This window comes from Pan paniscus, chromosome 5 (assembly GCF_029289425.2).
Source record: "Pan paniscus chromosome 5, NHGRI_mPanPan1-v2.0_pri, whole genome shotgun sequence".
Classification (NCBI taxonomy): domain Eukaryota; kingdom Metazoa; phylum Chordata; class Mammalia; order Primates; family Hominidae; genus Pan; species Pan paniscus.
Window position 1 is genome coordinate 105,367,745 of NC_073254.2, and position 17,612 is coordinate 105,385,356.

Genomic DNA, 17,612 nt, shown 5'->3' on the forward strand with positions numbered 1-17,612 from the left:
CACCAACAAATATCCAGTCAGTAATCAGACTTCCCTGATTGTCTCATAATAGTTTTCATTGTTTGTTCAAATCAAGATCCATGTATTGAAATTGACACATCTCATATCTCAATCTATAGTGTTCTTTCTTCCCCTGTCTCCACCCACCCACCCCCCCCACACACAATTTGTCATTGAAGAAACCAGGCTTTTTTCCTGAATAATTGTTCACATACTGCATTTTGCTGGCTGTATCCTCATGGTGGCATTTAACATGTCCCTCCTCCCCTGTTTTTTCCTGAAAACTATTTATTATGTATAGAGGCTTGATTACATTCAGGTCTGACTTTCTGACAAGATACTTCATGAGTGGTTAAACATAGGGATCAGGTGGCACTTTATATCTAGTTGTCTCTCTTTTTGTGATGTTAGTAGCCATTGCAGATCATCCTGGATTGTCTCATTAATGGTTGCAAAATGGTGATATTCTCCATCTATCCTTTCTTTGTCTGTTATGAATACTTATTTAAAGAGATATGTTTCATCATCAGCTATTTGATTATCCTGAGGTATGGCTTGTAAAGAACAGACGATAAAATTCTCAATTATTTCCCTTTATCACTTTTCAAAATAATGAGTTAGTTCCCTAGCATCCTCAAAAGGATTTTTTGTTTTTATTTCTAAGTATCATTATGAACTCGTGAATTTTAAAGCATTTTGTATAATTTGATTTATTTCAGTTATTAGTTTACTGTTTATTGGTGCTCAAATTGTCCCATTTTTAACCAATGACAATCTCTTCAAGTTGGTTCTTGAGTTCTTTTCTCAGGATCCCATATTCTTTAATTAATCCCTGCTTTATGCTATAATATGTTTCAGGCTCATCTTGTACATTTTCTATTACAGACCTGGAGTTAGATAGTTCTTTAAAGAACCCTAGTTCTTTTCACTGGGAAATGGTATTCAGAACCCACAATGTGGGGGCTAGGGTGCTCCGTGCTACTGGATTGGTCATTTTTTCTTGAGATTCTCGATAGACAAATATAGAAAATACGCTTTTTGAGATAAAGTCTTGCTGTGTCACCCAAGCTGGGATGCAGTGGCATGAATGAGGCTCACTGCAGCCTCCATCTCCTGGCCTCAAGAAATCCTTCTGCCTCAGCCTCCCAAGTAGCTAGAGCTACAGATACATACCACCACATCCCACTATTTTTTTTTTTTTGTAGAGGTGAGATTTCTCCAGTTTTCCCAGGCTGGCCTTGAACCCCACTGGGCTCAAGCAGTCCTCCTGCCTCAGCTTCCCAAAGTGCTAGGATTACAGTCATGAGCCACTGTGCCCAGCCCCTAGAAAATGTTTTTTAAAAAACATATACCATACATTTTTACTGATATTTTTTCTTTTTCCTTTTTTTTTTTTTTTTTTTTTTGAGATAGGGTCTCACCCAAGTTGGAGTGCAGTGGTGCTATCATGGCTTGCTGCAGCCTCAACATCTCAGGCTCAAGTGATCCTCCTGCCTCAGCCTCCACAGCAGCACCACCCTACTTGGCTATTTTTTTTTTTTAAATAAAGGTGGGCGGTCACACAATGTTTCCTAGGCTGAATACTGATATTTTCTATTTAAATGTATAATAATAGGGTTTTTACTTAATTTCTTTGATTTTATATCTCTTTTCTCTTATGCTAAAAAATTCTAGTTAACCATAAACATTTACATAATTATTCTCTTTGTTCTATAATATACGTGCATAAGAGTTTCAGAATAACAATACTATTATTAAGAACACGATAACAATATATAGCCTAGATTTTGTATAGACCTTTATAGTCTTTAAGTGTATATACCACTAGGGATATGTTGTAAAGTATTGGGTTTTAAAGTCTCTTGGAATAGACCTTCATGTGGTGATGTCATCAACTTGATAATTGGATTCATTGGTTTTACTTTTTATTTGCTATTTTATAGATTTATTTTTAAATTTTACTTCATTTCATAACTATATAAAATATGTACATAGTTTCAAAGTCAAATCTACAGATTCAAACATAATTTAAGTGACTTTTTTCATTTTTGAGTATCCTATTCAATATCAGAATTTATATTTATATATATATATATTCCTTTCTTTGATCACTTTTCTAATTTTGCTTCTTTCACTTAAAAATATATTAACAATATATCCTAGTGATCATGAAAGTATATAAACATATTCACTTACTTTACTTTTTTATAGTTGTATAGCACTCCTCTTTTATTTGTATAACTACATAGTACTCCACTGAGTGACTGTACCAAAATTTATTCAACCAGTCCTCTGTTATGGACACAGGTTGTTTCTAACCTTTTGGTTACAAACATTACATTAATAAATTGTTTTGTGCCTAACTTGGGAGCTTATTTTTGTCTTCAGGATAGATTTCTAGAGGTGAAATTGCTTGGCCAAAAAATAAGTACATACATAATTTTGCTAGATATTGTCAAAAGTCTGCAATAGTTTGCATTCCTACTCAAAATGCCTGAGTACTTATTTCTCCACAAGCTGACAGAATTTAAAGTAAAATTTTTGAATTATTGCCAATGTGATAGCTGAGAAGTTATAGCTTAGTATAGTTTTAATTTACATTTCTTTTATTATAAATAAGACTACCTATCTTTTCACATTTCTAAAGGCTATTTAAACTGCTGTGAGTTATCAATATGTCATTTATTTTTCTGTAGAATTGTTGGTCTTTTTTTGTATTTAGAAGCCATTGAAATAATAGAATATTAATCCTTTATCTGTGCTAGAAGTTGCAAATATTTTGCCAGCTTGCTGTTTTACTTTATTTGGGGGACAGGAGCACAAAAACAATTTTTTGTTTCATGTTTATCAACTCATATTGCTTATGTATTTTGAATCATAAAAATTTTTTTCTCATTCCCAAGTTATAGAGAAATTCATCCATGTTTTTTATCTGATAATTGTATAGCTTCATTTTTATGGTAAATCTCAAATATATTTAGAATTTATCCTGATGTGTACTTTTTCCACATGGCTACCCTGTTATCCTAACACTTGTCTATTTTGGATTTCATCTCCCACCAAAATAAAGTAAAAACTAAATCTAATCATGAGGAAACATCATAGAAACCAAAACTTGAGGGTCAATCTCTAAAATTACTGTCATGGATTTTTTATATTAAAAAAACTTTATTTTTAAGAGCTATTTTATGTTCACAGCAAAATTGAGAGGGAGGTATAGAGATTTTCTTTATACCCTGTGCCCCAACACACGCCTAGCCTCCCCTATTATCAACAGACCCTCTTCTCTCAGAGTGGTACATTGGTTAGAATAGATGAACCAACATTGACACATCATTACCACCCAAAGTCCATATTTTTAGATTAGAGTTCACTCTTGGCATTTGCATTAGTCCATTCTTACACTGCTATAAATAGCTACCTAAGACTAGGTAATTTGTAAAGAAAAGAGGTTTAATTCACTCATAGTTCTGCAGGCTTAACAGGAACCATGACTGGGAGGCCTCAGAAAACTTACAATCATGGCGGAAGGCAAAAGGGAAGCACATACATATTTACAAAGGTGGAGCAGGAGAGAAAGAGAGAGAGTGAGGGGGGATGTGCCACACTTTGAAACCATGAGATCTTAAGAGAACTTTATCACTATCACCAGAACAGCATGGGGGAAGTCTGCCCCACCATGATCCAATCACTTCCCACTAGGTCCCTCCCCTGACACGTGGGGAATTACAAGTCAACATGAGATTTGGGTGTGGACACAGAGCCAAATCTTATCAGTGTTTTATATCCCATGAGCTTGAGCAAATGAATAATGACATGTATTCATCATTGCAGTATCATTCAAAGTAGTACCACTGCTCTAAAAATCCTGTGTGCTCTATTTATCCCTCCCCCATCCCAATCCATGGCAACAACTGATCTTTTTATTGTCTCCATAGTTTTGATTTTCTAGAATGTCATATACTTGGAATCATACAGTGTGTACCCTATTCAAATTGGCTTCTTTCACTTAGTAATATGCATTTCAGTTTCCCCCATGTCTTTTCACAGCTTGATAGCTCATTTTTTAGTGTTGAATAACATTCCACCGTCTGGATGTGCCATCTGGCCTGTATTTTCCAAAATATAGCAATACAGCAATGGAAAAAGACAAAGAAAGGCAACTAAAGAGATATGACAACTGAAAGCAATATATGGTTCCAGTTTCCATATTGTACTTGCGGGGGCGGGGGGAAATGCTGTAAAGGACATTATTGGGAGAATTGGCAGAACTGGAATATGGGTTGTATATTAAAGTGCTATGTTGATATTGAATGTCCCAAAACTGATAATTCACGCTACTGTGAATATATATGAGAATATTCTTGCTCTTAGGAAATATACACTGACATATTAGCAGGTAAAGGGGCATGATGTATACAACTATTCTCAAATGATTCCAAAAATACATAAAATATGTGTGTGTGTGTGTGTGTGTGTGTGTGTAAAGAAAGAGACAGCGAGATAAAATAAATATGACAAAATGTTTAAAATTGGCAAATGTTGCCAAAGATTATTTGAGGGTTCTTTATACTATTCTTGCAAGTTTTTTTTTTGGTAAGTTTGAAATTATTTCAAATTAACAAAATAAACAAAATTCTATCTTTTCCCCTACTGAACTCAGATGCTGCTTGTATCATATTCTCCATACCCATTTGCAGTGAGCTTTATTCTGTCTCATTCTCTGTGAGCAAACACTACAGTACTTTAATTATGGCAACTTTATAATATGTTTTGTATATTTTAACTAAGTTTTAAATAATATCTGAAAGAATTTATCCTTCTCATTGTTCTTCTTTTTCAGAGTTTTCCTGTATATTCTTCCTTCTTTGTTCCTTTTTACACAACCTTATGATACTTTTATTGGAATAATATTACATTTATAGATTAACTTATAATTGACAACTTTGTGATGTTTAGTCTTTCTATCCAAAAGCTTGATGTGCATTCCCATTTGATGAAGTCCACTTTTGTGTTTTTCTGGATGTTTTATAGTTTTTCTTAACTGTGTTTTGACACTTTGCATATTTTGCCATTATAAGTGCAATATTGTTTCCATTATATCTTTTAACAGGTTTCAATACCCCATTTGAGTTCCCGAATAAAAAGTTTTTAAATCATTTTACAATTATTCTAAGGCAGATATTTTCTGGCCTGTTTTTTGTATCTTATTATTGCTGGTTGTGATGTGAAATTTTCAAAACAAAATATACTATCATTCACTTTAATTACTATTGCAAAGACAGGCTATGGTTAATACATGGGGAGATAGAAAACCCTGAATTCCAAAAGTTAAACGGGTTGAAAGCAACACATGGCAAATGACCTCAGCAATCTGCAGAAGGCTTGTATCTCCACCCCAAAAACCAAAGGAAGAGCACTGGAAAAAATTATTTAGTCTTGATGAAACGTTAACAAAATCTTTAAACTTGTTAGTGGCATCAGCATACCTGAAGAAAACATAGGTGAACTAACTCTTTAATTAAATGTTAAGAATTTGTCGAGGTTTGTTCAGTTCTGTCAAGGAGGAAAATAACTGAAATATTTAAATTAAAAAAAAAAAAAGGAAGTCTGAGGACTGAAGAAAAACCCTCCAAACAAAACAAAATTCTTTATGATTCTGTATCTCGAGTATGTGCTTCCATACCTGCCAAGCAACTTTAAGGGAGTGAAAGCACTTGCCAACTTTCAAGTGTCCAGCCTCTCCCAGGCATATTTCTCACTGAAAACAAACCAATTCACCTGTGATGTACACATCAGTCTGTAGCGAGCCTGAGGGGAATACAGTCATCAGGCCCGGATGATCTGAGTGCAAACCCAGCACTGCAAGCCCAGAGGCCTCCTCAGGTGCTGACTTCTGCGTCTCCAACTGAAGGCAAGCCATACTGGACACCGGAGGGAGATTAAAAACTATAGAATCAAGTGGGTGAAGGATATGAACAGACGCTTCTGAAAAGAAGACATTTATGTGGCCAATAAACATATGAAAAAAACCTAATCATCACTTGTCATTAGAGAAATGCAAATCAAAATCACAATGAGATACCATCTCATGCCAGTTAGAATGGCGATCATTAAAAAGTCAGGAAACAACAGATGCTGGAGAGGATGTGGAGAAATAGGAATGCTTTTACACTGTTGGTGGGAGTGTAAATTAATTCAGCCATTGTGGAAGACAGTGTGGCAATTCCTTAAGGATCTAGAACCAGAAATACCATTTGACCCAGCAATCCCATTACTGGGTATATACCCAAAGGATTATAAATTTTTCTACTATAAAGACACACGCACACGTATGTTTATTGCAGCACTATTCACAATAGCAAAGACTTGGAACCAACACAAATGCCCATCGATGATAGACTGGATAAAGAAAATGTGGCAAGATCGACGCTGCCTCCCCAACTCAGCTGTTGAGGTTTGGGGGTGGGGCGGGGAGAGGAGAAGGCCGCGACAGAGGAAGAAGGAAGCGGGGGAGGAAGAAGGATGCGGCGGAGGAAGAAGGATGCGGCGGAGGAAGAAGGAAGCGGCGGAGGAAGAAGGATGAGGCGGAGGAAGAAGGAAGCGGCGGAGGAAGAAGGAAGCGGCGGTGGAAGAAGGAAGCGGTGGTGTAGCGGGCACAGCAGACACAGCAGACACAGCAGCTCAGGCGGCGCCAGGTTCCTGGGAATGTCAGTGCGGCACGGTAGTTGGTGCGGATCCCGCGGAGCTTGGAGTTAAATTAAGGAAGAATAAAAGAGATGAACATCTCTTAAAGAGAAGGAATGTACCACATGAAGATATCTGTGAAGAGTCTGATATTGATGGTGATTATAGAGTGCAAAGTAACTCTCTAGAAGCTATTGTTCAAAATGTTTCAAGTGATAATCAACGAATTCAATTAAGTGCAGTTCAAGCTGCCAGGAAGCTTTTATCCAGTGATCGAAATCCACCAATTGATGACTTAATAAAATCTGGAATATTGGCTATTTTAGTCCATTGTCTTGAAAGAGATGACAATCCTTGTTTACAGTTTGAAGCTGCATGGGCTTTGACAAACACTGCATTTGGAACTTCTGAACAAACTCAAGCAGTAGCTCAGTCCAGTCCAATGCTGTGCCACTTTTCCTAAGGCTTCTCCATTCACCCCATCAGAATGTCTGTGAGCAAGCAGTGTGGGCATTGGGAAATAGCATAGGTGATGGGCCCCAGTGTAGAGATTATGTCATAAGTCTTGGAGTTGTGAAACCTTTACTTTCCTTCATAAGTCCAACTATTCCTATAACATTCTTTTATATATATACTTTAAGTTCTAGGCTACATGTGCACAACATGCAGGTTTGTTACATATGTATACATGTGCCATGTTGGTGTGCTGCACCCATTAACTCATCATTTACATTAGGTATATCTCCTAATGCTATCCCTCCCCCCACCCCCACCCCACGACAGGCCCCAGTGTGTGATGTTCCCCTTCCTGTGTCCAAGTGTTCTCATTGTTCAATTCCCACCTATGAGTGAGAACATGCAACATTCTTAAGAAATGTTACTTGGGTTATGGTCAACTTATGTCGCCACAAAGACCCACCACCACCAATGGAAACCATTCAGGAGATTCTTCCAGCCCTTTGTGTTTTAATTCATCACACAGACGTAAATATATTGGTAGATACAGTCTTGTTCCTCTCTTACCTTACTGATGCTGGCAATTATCAAATACAGATGGTAACAGACTCTGGAATATTTCCTCATTTGGCTTCCTCAGCCACCAGGAAGTTAAAATTCAGACTGCTGCACTTCGAGCTGTGGGCAACATTATTACGGGAACTGATGAGCAAACACAAGTAGTGTTGAACTGTGATGCCCTTTTACACTTCCCAGCACTCCTGACACATCCCAAAGAGAAAATCAATAAAGAAGCAGTGTGGTTCCTCTCTAATATCACTGCAGGAAGTCAGCAGCAGGTACAGGCAGTAATTGATGTCAATCTTGTACCAGTGACAATACAAGATAAGGGGATTTTGGCACTCAGAAAGAAGCTGCTTGGGCCATAAATAACTTAAAAGTTAGTGGAAGGAAAGATCAAGTGGCTTACCTTATCCAGCAGAATGTTATCCCACCTTTTTGCAACTTGCTGACTGTAAAAGATGCACAAGCGGTCGTCCGCAAAGCCTGAGTCCTGTCCTCTCACTCTCCTCCCCAGACAGCATGAGCTTCAACACTTGCTCCACCTTCTCCACCTGCTCCACCTTCTCCACCAACTACCAGTCCCTGGGGCGCCTGGACAGTCAGCGCGTGGCCAGCATCTATGCAGGCGCTGGGGGCTCTGGTTCCCAGATCTCCCTGTCCCACTCCACCAGCTTACAGGGTGGCATGGGGTCCAGAGGCCTGTCCACAGGGATGGCCAGGGGTCTGGCAGGAATGGGAGGCATCCAGAATGAGAAGGAGACCATGCAAAGCCTGAACGACCTCCTGGCCTCCTACCTGGACAGAGTGAGGAACCTGGAGACTGAGAATTGGTAGCCGGAGAGCAATATCTGGGAGCGCCTGGAGAAGAGAGACCCCAGGTCAGAGACTGGAGCCATTACTTCAAGACCATTGAGGAAGATCTGAGGGCTCATCTTCACAAATACTGTGGACAATGCCCACATCGTTCTACAGATCGACAATGCCTGTCTTGCTGCTGATGACTTGAGAGTCAAGTATGAGACAGAGCTGGCCATGTGCCAGTCTGTGGAGAGCGACATCCATGAGCTCCGCAAGGTCATTGATTACACCAATGTCACTCAGCTGCAGCTGGAGATAGAGATTGAGGCCTCAAGGAGGAGCTGCTCTTCATAAAGAAGAACCGTGAAGAGGAAGTAAAAGGCGTACAAGCCCAGATTGCCAGCTCTGGGTTGACTGTGGAGGTAGATGCCCCCAAATCTCAGGACCTCGCCAAGATCATGGCAGAAAACTGGGCCCAATATGGCAAGCTGGCTCGGAAGAACCGAGAGGAGCTGGACAAGTACTGGTCTCAGCAGATTCAGAAGAGCACCACAGTGGTCACCACGCAGCTTGCCGAGGTTGGAGCTACTGAGATATGCTTATGGAGCTGAGACATACAGTACAGTCCTTGGAGATTGACCTGGACTCCATGAGAAATCTGAAGGCCATCTTGGAGAACAGCCTGAGGGAGATGGAGGCCCGCTACACCCTGCAGATGGAGCAGCTCAACAGGATCCGGCCACACCTGGAGTCAGAGCTGGCACAGACCCAGGCAGAAGGACAGGGCCAGGCCCAGGAGTATGAGGCCCTGCAGAACATCAAGGTCAAGCTGGAGGCTGAGATCACCACCTACCACCGCCTGCTGGAAGATGGTGAGGACTTCAATCTTGGTGATGCCCTGGACAGCAGTAACTCCATGCAAACCATCCAAAAGACCACCACCTGCCAGATAGTGGATGGCAAAGTGGTGTCTGAAAACAATGACACCAAAGTTCTGAGACATTAAGCCAGCAGAAGCAGGGTACCCTTTGGGGAACAGAAGGCCAATAAAAAGTTCAGAGGTCACACCTTATACAAAAATTAATTCAAGATGGATTAAAGACTTAAATGTTAGACCTAAAACCATAAAAACCCTAGAAGAAAACTTAGGCAATACCATTCAGGACATAGGCATGGGCAAGGACTTCATGACTAAAATACCAAAAGCTACGGCAACAAAAGCCAAAATTGACAAATGGGATCTAATTAAACTAAAGAGCTACTGCACAGCAAAAGAAACTATCATCAGAGTGAACAGGCAACCTACAGAATGGGGGAAAATTTTTGCCATCTACCTATCTGACAAAGGGCTAACATTCCAGAATCTGCAAAGAACTCAAACAAATTTACAAGAAAAAAACAACCCCATCAAAAAGTGGGCAAAGGATATGAACAGACACTCCTCAAAAGAAGACATTTATGCAGCCAAAAGACACATGAAAAAATGATCATGATCACTGGTCATCAGAGAAATGCAAATCAGAACCACAATGAGATACCATCTCACACCAATTAGAATGGCGATCATTAAAAAGTCAGGAAACAACAGGTGCTGGAGAGGATGTGGAGAAATAGGAACACTTTTACACTGTTGGTGGGACTGTAAATTAGTTCAACCATTGTGGAAAACAGTGTGGTGATTCCTCAAGGATCTAGAACTAGAAATACCATTTGACCCAGCAATCCCACTACTGGGTATATACCCAAAGTATTATAAATCATGCTACTATAAAGACACATGCACATGTGTGTTTATTGCAGCACTATTCACAATAGCCAAGACTTGGAACCAACCCAAATGTCCATCAATGATAGACTGGATTAAGAAAATGTGGCACATATACACCATGGAATACTATGCAGCCATAAAAAAGGATGAGTTCATGAAGGTGGAAACCATAATTCTCAGCAAACTATCACAAAGACAGAAAACCAAACACCACATGTTCTCACTCATAGGTGGGAATTGAACAATGAGAACACTTGGACACAGAGTGGGGAACATCATACACCGGGGCCTGTTGAGGGGTCGGTGGCTGGGGGAAGGATAGCATTAGGAGAAATACCTAATGTAAATGACAAGTTGATGGGTGCAGCAAACCAACATGGCACATGTATACCTATGTATCAAACCTGCACATTGTGCACTTGTACCCTAGAACTTAAAGTATAATTTTAAAAAAAAATGCAGGGGCAAAAAAAAAAAAAAGATGCACAAGTTGTGCAGGCAGTACTCAATGGACTAAGTAATATACTAAAAATGGCCAAAGATAAGGCATAAACCATGGACAATCTTTTTTTTTTTTTTTTTTTTTCAGACGGAGTCTCACTCTGTCTCCAAGCTGGAGTGCCATTATGCGATCTTGGCTCACTGCAATCTCTGACTCCCTGGTTCAAGCAATTCTCCTGTCTCAGCCTCCTAAGTAGCTGGGATTACAGGCACATGCCACCATGCCCAGCTAATTTTTGTATTTTTAGAAGAGACAGGGTTTCACCACGTTGGCCAGGATGGTCTCGATCTCCTGACCTCGTGATCCGCCTGGCTCGGCCTCCCAAAGTGCTAGGATTACAGGCTTGAGCTGCCGTGCCCCAGCCAGGCAATATTATAGAAGAAGATGGAGGGCTGGAGAAAATTAAACAACTTCAAAATCATGAAAATGAAGACATCTACAAATTGGCCTATGAGATCATTGATCAGTTCGTCTGTTCAGATGATAATTGATGAAGAACCTAGCCTTGTTCCAGAGGCAATTCAAGGCGGAACATTTGGTTTCAATTCATCTGCCAATGTACCAACAGAAGAGTTCTAGTTTTAGAAAGATGTCATGGAAGTTAGGTACAATGCAGCACTGAGATATATATACACACATGTATACACATATATATACATATATACATCTATATATATGCACACATATACATATATATGTGTGTATGTGTGTGTATATATATATATACACACACATACACACACACACACCATGGAATACTATGCAGCCATAAAAAAGGATGAGTTCATGAAGCTGGAAACCATAATTCTCAGCAAACTATCACAAAGACAGAAAACCAAACACTGCATGTTCTCCCTCATAGGTGGGGATTGAACAATGAGAACACTTGGACACAGGGTGGGGAACATCATACACTGGGGCCTGTATGATATATACATGTATGTATATGTGTATACATGTGTGTATATATACAAAGTTTTGATCCATCAAGCTTGGCTCGTGGGATCTGCTGCTGCATTAAATATAAATAGGGAAATAAAATGTGAAGATTTCATTTGAAATCACAGAAAATGCCCAAATGAGGTCAAGATGGAGAATGGGTGCAAGTGAGAATGAGTGGCAAAATGTAATGGAAACTTCACATGAATGCTTATTTACGTTGTTCAAAGTAAAAAGGGCTATAGGTCACAGATCATCAGTGCCTGAGAAAGAACACTGACTTGCTTTATATCAATTGAGGGGAAAGTGCAGTACTGTGATCTTCAACCTTGTAAGCATAAAAGAGAATAGGCTGCCTGTATAAGTCAAAGGAAAATAGGCCAAGGCCTTGTTATGAAGCAATGTGTGAATGGACAATGTTGAATGAATGTCTGGGTCAGTGATGGAGAGCCAGGTTCGTCTTTAAAATCTAGGACTTGTCACTTATGAAGCAGACTCCTAGTACTGGAGTGACTCTGTATGAGAGTGTGGTTGTGGTGCTGTATGTGAACTCATGTAAGCTTGATTCACCTTCAGGGGCTGATAACAAACCTAGTAAATCATCAAAATGAGATAATAAGTGCTAATGTACACTGGACATGAAAACAAAGACTGGTTTAGCAGCAGACATTGGTTTACTCTACAGCTTGTGTTTTCTATTTCCCCCTTTCCCACCTCCTTCCCCCTACCCAACTCCTTTTTTTTTTTTTTAGTTTTTATTTACCTAGTGTGCCTTTTTTTAGTTGCTTCTCAAGTCAGGAAACTTTACAGGAAGGATTCCCTGTGCATTTGCACCAGATGAATGTTTGATGCTATGAAAAACTTTCCATAGCAACAAAACTAATTTGTGTAGATTTTTGCATAAAAAAATCATAAATTTCCCTCAAAGTAGACTGTGTTGCAGTACACAAGTTGCCATAATAGTATAAAACAGTAAAATGTGCTTAAAAGGCCATCTTTTTCATTTTCAGAGATAACATAAAGATGTTTGCCTGAGGTAAATCTATAGCATAGTTCATTTTTAGGTTTTGTTGAGTCCTGTAAAGAAGAAGAAAAAAAAGTTTCAGCTGTGGTAGAATACCATGCTGTGTTTAAATGTTACTTGTTTTCAAACTTTCTTTTCTATGAAAATGACATGGAAACTTCTAAAATGGAATTTGGTGTATATGTACTGCTGAATAAAGACCAATGAAGAGGTTTGAGGAGATGTACAAATCAAGTAATGGTTTGAACACCTTTAATAATATGCCTAATCTGTTCCATTGTTTCAGAATCTTTTTATCTTAGATGTAGGCAACCATGAACAATCTATTTTGAGCCCCTTTAGGGAGAAAACTTTGTATTTTTAAAACTTGCATAAAAGTTATGCAAGTGGTTTTTATAAATCGGAATAATACCTCAGTTTTGATGTTATGCACACTAAGTTAAATGTGACATAAATTAATTTGTACAAAAAGAACTAGGTGGCTCATTGTAAGAAATCCTGTGCCTTCCCCTTTGAGCACAAGTGCTGCATGAACAACAGTTTGCTATAAGAAACATACCAGATTAGCCACCATTAGCATCTATATCTACTTTGTGTTTAAAAATCAACTGGTAATTCTGAAACACTGTAGAATAGATAAAAATTATTTTGTGATCATAACTCTTTGTTGAACTAGAGTATTTTTGCAACATTCCTTGTCATCAGAATAATGGTTAAAGTTTAAAACTAGAAGCAGCAGAAAACTAGCTTGTAAAATGTATCCAAGTAAAGTGCAGGCTAGGCTGTCTTGGGGAAATAAACATTAAAACTTAAAGCAATGTTAAAAAAAAGAAAAAGAAAGAAAAGAAAATGTGGCACATATACACCATGTAATACTATGCAGCCATGAAAAAGGATGAGTTCATGTCCTTTGCAGGGACATGGATGAAGCTGGAAACCATCATTCTCAGCAAACTAACACAGGAACAGAAAACCAAACACCGCATGTTCTCACTCATAAGTGAGAGTTGAACAATGAGAATACACGGACACAGGGAGGGGAACATCACACAATGGGGCCTATCAGAGGGTTGGGGGCTAGAGGAGGGATGGCATTAAGAGAAATACTTAATGTAGATGATGGGTCGACAGGTGCAGCAAACAACCATGGCACGTGTAAGCTATGTAACAAACCTGCACATTCTGTACATGTATCCCAGAACTCAAAGAATAATTTTTAAAAAAATCCTTCAACAAAAAAACACTATAGAATCAATTTAATGTGGTTTCATGTCTGCAGTATAGAGTTCAAAAACCCTATATTGCTTCAGCACAGAGATGAGGAAATAGTTGGCTTTTCTAGACCTATAAATGGATTGCTGAGAGAGAAGCTAGGTGGACCTGAGATTCCTTTGACAAGCAAGATTCTCCATCTGGATGGAGTAAACGGAACCTCTACAACAGGGCAGGTTAGAGCCCTGATGCAAGGGATCTAAGTATTGAGCTGCCAAGAAAGAGCATTGATGGCAAGAGCAGATTTTTCTCAAGTCATTCTAACAAATGGTGTTTTTGCTGTGTAACACTGTAAACCTCAGCAATTAGGTGGTGGCTATTCTCCTCTAGTAGAGATTTAGTGGGATCAACAGGAGCTCTACTTCAAAGTCACACTAATTTAAAATTATTCTCCAGAGCAGCCTACCAAGTCCCCTGGCTTATTCTTTTCTATTTAAGGGAGGAAACCCAACAGGATTAGGAAGTGTGACTGCCTGCCTAGAGTTTGACATTTTACACAGCCAAGAAAATAGGTTTGTTACTCTAAAAAGTCTCTCAGACTAAAATTAATTTGAGAACAAAGTTGAAATCTGCCTCCAACTTACTCTTTATTGTTACATTTCCACTGAAAATTTCATCTCCACTTTTTATATGTCCAATATATTTTCTACTTTATTTCTTCTCAAGATTCTTAAGGTCAAAAACCTTAAGAGCTAGATTATAATAAATGATGCTGAAATTATGTTAAACCTATAAAACCAAAGTCTGGCTAAACCTATGGTTTTACTAAAATAAATAAGTGGTTTTGTTAGCAAATTGCACTACATACTTAGAAAGAGTCAAGCCTTCTATTCTATTTAACATGGCTTTCATCTCTATCCCAACTGCCTTTCACTCTATCAACTAGAAAAAAACACCAAGTATACTTCTAGGGCTTTCTTGAGGTTCAGCAGTCATTCTCACAGTCATGAAACAGACTTTTTCCCAGGAGCCTGCGTGTCCTCAGACTTGAAGATGTATCTGTTTTCTTTTCATGCCACTTTTTCGTTCATCTTCACGAAGAGAAATAACAAGGAATAGCTTTAAGATAATAAACTTGCCCTTTTACCTGTAGATTCACTTTGCCAAAATAAGAGACACAGAACAGACTAGCCAGGAAGATCCAACTTCTACTCGTTGCCTTGCTACCATAGGTATTTGATACCCGATGGCTAGGTGGCACTGCACTCAACCAATATTCTAAGATGTTGAATGAGGAAATCAACAGCAGACCCAAGGCCTTCTATTTTTAATTTACTCTTCTTTGGGGCCTGTCTCACAGCTTTATGCATAGCACTCTCCCAGCTATCAGCCCACCCCCACCCTGGAATCATTGAGCTACGAAAGCCTGATGTCAGGCAATTGCTCGACCATCAGTTTTTACTGTGGACCTCCTAGTGAAAGCATTCCTAACCAAAGTGTTAGGACTCTTGTGTTGCTGTTCCTGATAATTCAAGGATGATATACACATAACCAAAGACACTAAAAAGTAGTATAATGTGTACATTTCCCTCCCCAACCCTTAAATTCGTTGGGTGATTTATGTCCTGGGTGTATATGAGTGAATGATATCAATCTCACACATACAGATGTCCATGTATACCTCCATATGAGAAATGCTTGGTCCTTGCACCAAATACTAAGGAGGGCCCAATTCTTTACATGGTAAAGAGAAACCAGCTTTTCAGATGAAGGAAAACACAGGTGCAGAACATGGAGGTGTAAAATGATATGAGGAACTACAGCATATGTTGGGACATTTTTTAAAAAAAGGTAAAACCAGAGAAGTGGGCAAGGTCCAGATATGAAGCACCTTAAAAGCCATCTAAAGAGCCTGGAATTTATTCTTAGCTGTGAAGACTCAGGGAAGAGGTTAAAGTAATAGAGACATGACTGGATTTCTATCTAGGAAAGAACACTCTAACAGCAGCAAGGAGAATGGATTGGAGACCTGCAAGATTAAAGGAAGAGGTCTCAGAAGCTGCTGCAATAATCCAGGTATGAAATTAGGAAAGCCTAAAGTAAATCAGCAGCAGAAGAGATGAATAGGAGGGGTATAAAGGAGAGATTTTGACTTGTTCTTAAATTAGGTTTTGGGGAAAAAAAGAGAAAGGCAGAGTCACAGAAGACTGTCAGTTTTCCAGTTGCATAAGGCAGTGTTTTATACCAAGGGAGACAATACAATAGGAAGAACATGTTTGGTTTGTGGGGGGGAAAATGAGCTCCATTTTGGACATAACAAATTTGAAGCAACTGTACAAAATACAAGTCAGGATAAACTGAAGGCAGTTAAATAAATCATTTTGGAGACTAGGAATGAAGCCTGGACTGGAGCTATGGATTTGGGTGCCAGATGCTTATCAGTGGCAGTCTGAACCAGAAGAATAAGTAAGATCTCTCGGGAAGCATGGAGAAAATAAGGCAGAGGATACAGCCTGGTCATCTCCCAACATTTTAGGGGCAAGTGTGGGAAGAGAAGCCAAGAAAAGTGACTGAGAATAACAGAATATTCACCAGCTGAAGGAGGACCAAGGATCTGTGTCATCACAAAAAGACACTCCAAGGCTGGAATAAAACATGGCCAACAGAGCCAAATTCCACCAAGGACATAAGCAAAAGAGAGGATTTCTTTTGAGTCAACAGTTTGAACACAGTCCTGAAAAGGGCCAAGAGGATTGGATCAAGTGCACAGGTGGGAAAATCAGTCTGGGGAGAAGAGATGCCTTGTCTTCCAGGATTAGTGATAAGATCAGAGGAGGCTGAAGGCAGAGAAAGGAAGTTTGCAGAGTGGACATAGGAAATTGAGGAAGTTTGTGCCAATGGACTCAGTTTGACTGAAGAGGCAGCTCTGGATACCTGCTGAGGGAAAATTAGGCAGTAGTGAGGGAGGACTCTGAAGACAGACAGTGATATTTGCAGAGGATGCTGTAGGAAATTCTTCCCTACCCTGACACCACTTCCTTGGCACCCACCTGACCCCATGCCTAAACCCATGAAACAGAAAACTATTTCAATTAATAAATTAAATTAAATTTTAGATTTATTTATTCTCATTATTGAGTGCCTATGTAGTACAAGGCAATGTGCTGAACTCAGGAGATGTAAAGATTTCACAATGTTTGAAGAGCTGTAAATCCTCCCCACTGAAATTTTATCAGCGTGATGTCTACTCATCTTCAGGTCTCATCTTAAAATGACACTTCCTCACAGGTACCAGTCCTCACTCCCTATACTAGGTTAGGGCCTCCTCTCCAACATTCTCAGCACGCCATATGCTTTTCCTTGGTAGCTCCTCCAGTAATAACTAAATAATTAGTTATAATCAAATAGGTAATGTAAATATTAATTACATTACATATATAGTTTTTAATATCTATCTTCTTTGCCCACTAAATTGTAACCCCCACGAGATCAGTAAGCTAGTTATTGCTGGATGCTCAGCACCAACAAACAACATGATATTTATTAATTCATTCATCCAATAAGTATTCAACCCCCCTATATAAGAGACATAGTGTACATAACAGACGCCCAGGAAATACTTGTTGAATGAATCAATGAATAAATAAATGAAGTTCTATAGG

General features: G+C 39.1%; 2 pseudogenes; both read left to right on the top strand.

Annotated features, from left to right (window-relative positions):
* Window positions 1-6,525: 6,525 nt before the first annotated feature.
* Window positions 6,526-8,194, top strand: LOC103786831 (importin subunit alpha-3-like; annotated as a pseudogene).
* LOC100976038 (keratin, type I cytoskeletal 18-like) lies at window positions 8,194-9,511 on the top strand (annotated as a pseudogene).
* The last annotated feature ends 8,101 nt before the right edge of the window (window positions 9,512-17,612 follow it).